Source organism: Galeopterus variegatus, unplaced genomic scaffold (assembly GCF_000696425.1).
Source record: "Galeopterus variegatus unplaced genomic scaffold, G_variegatus-3.0.2 Scaffold1424, whole genome shotgun sequence".
NCBI lineage: Eukaryota > Metazoa > Chordata > Mammalia > Dermoptera > Cynocephalidae > Galeopterus > Galeopterus variegatus.
The window spans coordinates 363,382-372,474 of record NW_007727535.1 but is presented as its reverse complement, the minus strand read 5'-3'; positions in this window follow the sequence as shown (position 1 = coordinate 372,474).

Sequence of the window (9,093 nt, the reverse complement as noted above, 5' to 3'; positions counted from 1 at the left end):
ATAGCTGTCCCTGCATCTTTCAGGTGTTTGACAGTGATGGGTTTGGTGCTGTTTTTGGTTTGCTGTCTTGGTAGGGCATGGGGGATGGGGAAAGTTCCATGGCTTCTCCTTGGCTGTTTCTGCCATCATATCCTCACTCCATGGGTCAGGGCACCAGTGTGGGGATTCTGACCCTTACTAAGTGTACTAATATTCTATGGCTGCTACAACAAATTGCTGAAAACTTAGTGGCTTAAAACAACACATATTTATTATCTTACAGTTAATAAGGTCAGAAGTCTGAAATGGGTCTCACCAAGCTAAAATGAAGGCGTTAACAGGGTTGTATCCCTTTCTGGAGGCTCTGGGTGATAATATGTTTTCTTGCCTTTTCCAGCTCTTAGGGTTGCACGTAATCCTTGGCTTGTGGCCCCTTCTTCCATCTCCAAATTCAGCAATGCCTGGCCAAGTGTTTCTCAGAGTGGGTCTGACACTGGCTCTTTTGCCTCTCTCTTCCACATTTAGGGACACTTGTGATTTACACTGCGACAACATTATCCAGGATGATCTCCCTATTTTAAGGTAATCTGATTAGCAAATTCAATTCCATCTGCAACCTTAATTCCCTTTTGCCATGGAAGGTAACATATTCACAGGTTCTGAGGACTAGGATGTAGACACCTTTGGGGGTGACCATTATTCTGCCTACCACACTAAATATACTCTCATGTCTTCCTTGTATTCATTCAGGGACTTGGGAAATAACCAGAGGAGACTTGACTTTCATTAAGATTCCATTTGCACCTTGTCTCTATCAACTCTAATTCTGAGCAGTAGAGCACTGTGGTGTTTTGGGTCTCCAGAAACATCAGTTCAGAGGTAACATCTAACAACCCCTAGAAAGTCTGGGTATTTCTTTTTCCCCAGTGGGACCCCACTCAGGTCTGAGTCCCTCTGCAGAGAGTCTGGGGAAAGATTTCACAGTGTATACCTATGACTGCATTGCAAAGCCCTCCCCAAGGGGTCTTGGCCTCCCCCTCAGTCAATGGGAGCTGTGTCTGTGAACTGGCAAGTCTGGGAACTGCGTAGGAGGCCATGAATCCCTGTCATGGTAACTCAAGTTAGATTTCTGTCCACTAGACCTGGAATTTTTCCTTCCATGTCAAGCCACATTTTAGTAAGCTTCTCCTCTATTCAGTTCTGGGAATGCTGTGATCAACTGGCTTTCCCCACAGATCCCTGTAAGTCAGAAGGATCCGATTACCTCTCTTCTCTGTTGTTTATGAAGAAATTGTGCCATATGGTGTATGACAGGCACCATACCCGGCCTCTACCCTTCTGGAATTTGGAGATTCTCACTGAGGTCAAGGATTCCAATTTCTTTGCAGCATCCCTGACCTCAACTCCGGCCCACAGTGACAGTCACAACAAGCTCTTGAAGGATACTGCTGCCCTCATCACAATGTACTTCTTAAAGACCTAGTGAAGGAAATGTCTCCAGGCCTTGGGGTAGAGGAAGGGAGATGTGGTAAGGGGGGACTGAGAGATCTTGTATAATTGACTCATTTAAACATTCCCGTTTCTTTGAGCTTTCAGTTTCCTTCCTCTACACTCAGTGGGCCAGGGAGTTGTTGGTATCTCAACCTCGTTAATTTGATGTCACTTTTTCTTTCTTTTTTTTTTTTTTCAGGTTTTACAGTTTATTAATCCTCTCATGAAAAGTCCACACAATCACCACAAATAAAGCCATTGCAGGATCTTTGCTCCTTCTGCTTTTTGCCAGCACCACGCTCTGGCCTTTGCAGTCCCCCTGACTTTCTTCATTCTGTTCTTGTGTTTCTTTCACTGTTTTCCTAATGTCTTTTTCTTCTCATGCAGACCATATCTTCCAAGTCTCTGTTTGGGTTCATTTTTCTTTGCATGATCCAAGGAATCATAAATCATGCCAAAGCCAGTTGTCTCGCCATCACCAAAATGGGTTCTGAATCCAAATACAAAGATGACCGGTGTGGTCTTGTACATTTTGGCTAGCTTTTCCCAAATTCTTGTCTTAGGTACCATTGCCTTCCCAGGGTGAAGGACATCGATGACCATTTATCTCCTTTGAAGTAGTCGGTTGGTCATAAACTTCCTGGTTTGGATAGTTATTGTGTCATTTGTTACGGTGGTCGATCCTCAGGCAGCCAGGGAAGAAAAGAGGGCCACTCTCTGCCGGCCCCCAGAAGGACCCCCAAGGTCACTATTGAATCTACTCTGAATTAGCCATTATAGGAGACTATTCATGCTAACCCCCAACTCCCAAACCTGGATAAGTATATTAATGAATTCAGCCCAATTAAGCCTTGTATTTACCATCTTTGGACTAACATGCTTAGAATCCACCCCATATGTTCCTAAGACTCTTGTGGATTTGAACTGGCAAGGTCCTGTCACTCTTTCAGTATACAGGCTGTCTCCTTCTGGAGCACATGGGCTGTGTTGGGATCTAACTCTCCTTTTCATCCTGGAGTCATGGGTAAAAGATTTGGCATCCCTTTTGTGAAGCAACTGTCCTAGGTTCAGTCACCGAAGAGTCCCTAGGCAGTTGATTACCCCAATAGGGGAGAGACTACCTGAATGATGAGGGGGATTTGAGAATTCAAAATTTTAAAATTGTCAGCCTTGTCTGTGTCTACTCAGATGCTCCCATTCTAAGTCTCTTACAATTGCACGATGTCATTTCCTATGCGTTTAATTGGAGCTCCTACATGTACAAGGAGGCCCTGGGCTCAGTCTTCGATCATGTCCACCCTGCAAGTACAGGAGATGGGGGCTCCTCAAGGCTGCCACTAAGCCTTTCTCACTGTCTTCTGCATTCTCAGCTCTGTCAAGGGATGCCAAATCTCACTGCATCTCAGCTCGACATTCACAGCTTTTGATTTTTTCTTTTTCCCTGTGCAATCTCTCCAGGGCTGTCCAAAAATAAGGCACTGGGATTTGGAGCGGCTTGCACACTTAGATACTGTTGACAATATGGCATCTAAGTGTGCAAGCCGCTCCAAATCCCAGCTCTTTATCTTCCACCTACACTTTATCTCATGCCACCACTGAAATTTTGAGTGATTATAATGCCGCCAAATGCCATTGGTCCCACATGACCCATTGCACGTCTACTACTTCCTTCCCAGGATTCTATTTTGAGGGGATGCCCTTGGTAGTGGGCCACCCCTCCTGCCAATTACTAGCAGAAAACAAGTGACCCACTCAAACTGGGTAATTTGAGAAGAGTTTCATAAAGGAAGGTGAGGAAGACAACGAGGAATAGCTCAGTCCCCCACCGTTAGAAATAGTGGAATGCTTCGCCATGCTTGGGCCTTAAAGGACAGGGTGGGTGTGGTGACTAAAACCCAGAGATGGAGAGGGCAGCTTGATAGAAGCTGTGACCTCGGCCAAGGGAGACACAGCCCAGTGCCAAGCTCTCGGACTGGCAGCTGGAGGAATCAGCATGCTAACCACCTGCTCCTCCCTTCCTCCTGTCTTCTCTTGGTGACCCCATTGGCAGAACCTATCAGAAGCCAGGGCAAGGAGGCCCATTGATGTGGCCCGTAAAGCATAGAGCAGAATGGGGAATAAAGAAGAGCGAATGTGGAGGATGGAAGATGTCCAGTGAAGCAATTATTAGTACAATCATCATCATCATCATTTTTGATGTTTAACAATCCTTGAATTTCTGAGATAAATCTTACATGCTCATTTTAATTTATTTTTTATTCCCTAATGAATTCATTTTACATATATATTGTTTAGGATTTTAAAATCTCTGTTCTTAATTTTTTAGCCAACTAAAGGAAGGGTTTCCTGTGTTGTAATTAGTTTGGGGAGAAATGTCCTCGTATTGATGATACTTCTTTTTGTAAAAGTTGATGGAGTTTGTCCCAACACTCTTGTCCTTGGATACTCATTTTTCCCCACACACAATACCATGAGAATGTTTTCCTATTCTTTTCCCAGATCTCTAGGAGATATATATATACGTGTGTGTGTGTGTGTGTGTGTGTAACCTTGTAAGTCGGTGGAACTCAGCTTTTGCACAGCATGATGCATGTAGAGAAAGTCATCCTTCTGATCCTTCTGCATGACCTGCTGAGATGATGATCTGGCTGCCAGAAGGGCACCCACCCCCCCAGGCTCGCCTATAACCCCTTTGCTCTTAGATGTGGCTGTTATGACTACGTTCCAGTCTGTTAAATGCGAGGAGAAATGTGTTCAACTCCCAGGCTGTGCCCTTAAAGGAAACGCATGCTCTGTCCTCCCTTTTATCTACTTTCTGCTATCTGGAATGTGACCATGGTAGGGTAAGCCATCTTCAACCATAGCTTGGATGGGTGAGCAATAAAACAGGAAGAGTCTGAACCCCAGCAGCTGAGGACTGCTAACAGAGAGACAGGAACTCAGCTTGTGTACACCTCCTTTATTTTGGTTCTCTGTTTTGCAGCCAAATCTATTTCCTATTTAATCCACCATGTTAGTATATATTGATTCAACTTTATTATTTAAAATTTTCTTTTACATGATGATTATTTTGAAAATTGCAAGCAAAGTAAAGCAGCCATGGCTCAAGTGTGGGTCCAAGGCAGGAAGCCTGCAGTCCTGAGGCCATTGCTGATAAAGTATAGAGTTGCACTTGGATGCTGGAGTCAGGTAGCCCTGGGTGCAAGGCTCAATTTAGCTAATCCCTAGCTGTAATCGCAGGCTATGGTTTCATTACCTGGAAAAAGCTGTGAGAGTGCAAGGAGCTCTCATGGCTACGCCTCCTGGCAGTGTTAGTGGCCCAGAGCAGGGCTTTAATAAACAGGAGCTGGCATGTCACTGTCCTCTGTCCCTCGGAGGGCTGCCCCTTGTCTCCCTCTCTGTCTTGCTTTCCTCCCCCTTCATCTCTTCCTGTCCTGTTCTTTCTTTCACTTTCTGATTTGCTTCTGACTTAAGTGGACTCCTATGACCATAGGTGTGTTTAACATATAGCTGCCTTCAGGAGGCCAGCAGGCCTCTGTGGCCAGCCCCTTGTGTGTTCTCCCTTCTTTTACAAAGATGCACCTCCAGCTTGTCAGATCTTCTCTCCTTTTCTCTTCCATGGGGTCATCAGCCACAGGAAAATCCCCACAGGCAACCGTGACTGAGTCAGACTTTGTGACCTGCCAGGCTGTCTCTTCGATGCGGCCATCCCCTTTCTCTTTTCCTCTGCCTCTCCCTTCCCCTGGGGGATCCAGGACAGGGAGCTGACACCCTGGGCCACTAAGCCAGTGGTGGGGCACCGCCGGCAGGAGGAGAGTCAATGGATCAGGACTGTCCCAGATCTTTGATAAATCGGATCTTGGAGGAAGGCCACCACTTCTTCTCCATGTTTCTTTGTGAGCTGGTTCCTAGGAGTCACAGTACCTGTTTACTATTTCCTTGGAGAATAAAAAAAAAAAAAAAAAAAAAAGAATCAGAGAGGGAAGGAAACAGGAACCCAAATGCCACTCATCCCACGAGGGAGCTGAGGCCCGAACTCTGAGTCCCTCTTTTGGCAGTGGGGAGCAGGGCTTCCTGTGGTGGGAGCTGGGGCCTCGCTTCTCAGGCGTGCCTTCCACCCGACCTCCGGCTGTGAGCTCCAGACCACCTCGCCCCCACCCTGAGAACGCGACCTCTTGTGTAGCCACATAAAGGTAACCAGTGTCTGGTGGCTTGATGGGACAGACTTGTCGGTGACTTCCTGCCTTTTGATGCATGCCATTCCCGTGAGCTGGGCTGGGCCTCTGAAGATGAGAGAACCCTTTAGACTTCCTGAGTGTCTCAAGAGTCAGACTCTTGGGTATGTGGTTAGAGACGCTGGTATGAACATTGTGTTCTCTAAAGTGTGCACTCTGGGTCCCATAAAGTTAACAGGCAAAGCTTTGTGTACAACACCCCCTAACCAAACTGTCCAAGAGGGTCTGAAAGGCCCTTGATCTCGCTGTTTTTAGCAGAGAATAAATGAACAGCTGGAGGGACCAAGGAGGATGTGGGGAATTGGCCAGGTGAAGAGGAAGGACAGCAGGACACTTCTGCTGAGCCACCCCTGCACTCCTCTCCAGCATCTCGGAGTGCCCTTCAATTGTAACCAGAGATTTCTCCAGCACCTGCTATTGGTAAGGGCCAGACATATATCCCTGCATTCCAATCCTCTTCCCACTTACAGATGGGGAAACTGAGGCTTAAGGAGGTTAAGTGGCTGCACCAAGAGCACACGGAGGTAGGACTGGAACTCAGAGCTGGTTGACTCTAGAGCCGAGATCTTTCTGCTTCAACAGACTGCCTCCCTACAGTGCTGTAGGGTGCCAACAAAGTTGGGAAATGGTACAAACTCTCTGTCTCTCTCTCTCTTTATTAAAAAATTACCTGGCTGAGGTAGTGGTTGTCAGGTTTCTCCACTGTAAAGCCGTCCATTTCTTTCCCCTTTCCCAACTGTACTCTTTGGATGGAAGTCACTACATACAACCCACACTTAAGGAGTGGAGAGTTATATCAACCTCCTTTGGAGTGGAGTATCTACAGAAATCATTTAGAATTCTGTGTGGGAGATTTGTCTTTTGTCCCCCACTTATTTATTTATTCAATCATTTATTTTTTAAAGTGTATGTCACTGACATTTTCAAATAATATGCTCATGACGTTTTTAGGTGGAGTACCTTTCCTTTGAAATTAATAGGCCCAATTATTAAACTGAAAAAATGTACCATAAGTGTGCCAAAGAATGTCCAGAAATCTAGAAACACAGGGAAAATAGTGTACTTATTGTGCATTTTCCAGATTAATACTTAGACCCATTGGTTCAAATGTAGAGGCATCTCACCTGTAAAGGTGCTGGGAGACTGAATTAAAACAGATGGAGGTGATTGTTTGAAAAGTTGCCGACAAGTTGCTAACACATGAATTTATCCAGGTTGCCTGATTCTGTGGCTGCCACATGGTGTCTCCCTGCAATGGAGTGGGGTCTTGCCCTCCCAGGCCTGCCCATCAGCCACAGCCCCTCAGGGCAGCTGTCTTGTTCCCAAATCGGCTCCTCTGAGGATACTGACACTCAGATGGGGAGCAAAAGCCTTTGGTCTCTTCCCAGGGTGATCCCCTCCCTGACCCCACAGATGGGTAGGGGACCTGGGAACCCCTTCATTTGAGGACAAATTAGAGAAACTGGGGAGAGGTTGAGGCTGGTTTCAGGCATGTGAAGGCTTTGCAGAGGGGGATGTGGTCACTTCCTGGTGGATAGTCCTTGTCTGCCTCCCCAGCATCTATTGCCTGCCTTGGCAATTGTCTCTGGGGTAGGCATGGGACCTAAGCAGGCTGAGTCAATGAGAGTCTCTATAAGTGTGCCTTTTCAGAAACTTCCAACCTGACCTTGGTGGCACTGTGAAAAGGGAATCTCCAGCAACTCAGTCAGGGTTGACCATGCCCCCAATTCTGGGAATAAGGTGACTGACTGTCCTGGTTTTCCAGGGGCTTCCCTGGCTTTAAAACTCAAAGTCCCATGTCCTGGGAAATCCCCTAGTTCCAGGCAAACTGGGATGGTTGGTGACTCTCCCAGGGAGAATGGTTGCTTTGCTTTCATCACCAGCTTCTAGAGAGGAAAACATGGGGTGAGGAGAAATTACAGGAGTGAGGGAAACTCAATACAGCCAAGAGATGGCATCCGCCCACCAGCTTTCTGGCTATCACACAGAAGAGGGAGCTTGGACATAAGATGGACCAGTTTCTGCTGAATATGAGACAGGGCTGCAGTGGTGAGCTCCTTGTGGAGGGAATGTTTAGCAGAGCGTGGAGGAAGAATGGATGCCTGCTTTGGGACCCAGGGGTCTCTACAGCCATGCCCACCTCCAGGCCATTTCCTAAGATGGCTCCATCTCTTCAATTGAGGAAGGTCCCTTAGATTCTTAGTTTACAGGAAGCACATAGAAGGGTGTAAATGTATACATACAGACATAAAAAGATGCTCACAATCAATTGCTTGAGCAAAAAAAAAAAAGCAGGTTGTAGAATGCTTTGCAATTATTACCATATCAGCTCTTTTCTGTAACTAAATAGGTTAAAAACAGCATGCCAGCATGACACCTCCTGCTATCATTAACCTCTTATCAAAGGCAAGTATAGAGATGTTTGTTTTGGTTTTCAGAGAGGAAGAAAAAAAAATACCGCAGCTTTTATTATCATAATTTTCCAAGATTTGAGCTGCTCACTGTATTTCACCATAAACATAAGGCTCAGAGCTTGTCTGGAGACCGCTGTGGTTACCCAGAGTGTTGGGAGTTTTCTAGTTTTTTCTGCTCCTCTGGAAACTTGAATCAGTGCCTCTGCCCATTTCCATGCTGAGCACTGCATTTGTGGGTCTTTTCTTAAACAGCCAAGTTTTTTTTCATCTCAAGTTTCCTGGCATGGGTTTTATGACATTAATGTCCTTTGACCAATAAGCAGAATGCAAATTTTAGAGCCCACCAAGGCAGAGCTACTGTGGAGCGTCTGTATAGGCTGTTTTTCTCTCTTTGGGCTGCAAAATAAGACTGAAGGCCACAGCCTTCTTGGTCTTGAGGCTGGACCGCCTTAGAAAAGCTGGGAGACACCAGAACGTGAGGTCCCAGGGCTCAGTCAAGCCAAGCTTGCTACTTTGCAACTCCGGGGAAAGGTGCAGAATGCAGGTTACCTAAGAAACTTCTGGGCAATGGTCCTCTAGACTGTCTACCTCTAACCTCAGATCAAGGAAGACAAGATTAGTAAAATGACTTGCTACAAAGCTCCTCCTTTTGACGGTTCCTGCAGAGCCTTAAACACAGACTCTCCTTTCTCGCTCCAGCACCCCTGCTGGGGCACCGACACCTGCTGCCTTGCCAAGGGCACACTTTCTTGCCCCTATGTCCCTCGGTAGATGCTGGCACAGAAGCAGGTTAATCACACCACCCCTCCCGCTGGCTGTGGGCTGGCATGGGCATCCTCTCCCCTTCGACATCCAGTCCCCCAAGCTGGGAACCCCAGGGGAGGAAGCACCTGTTCACCCTGACTTAGGGCCGAGCTGCAGATTCCCCGCCTTACAGAATGAGTCACCGCAGCACTGTGGAGCGGATTTTACTC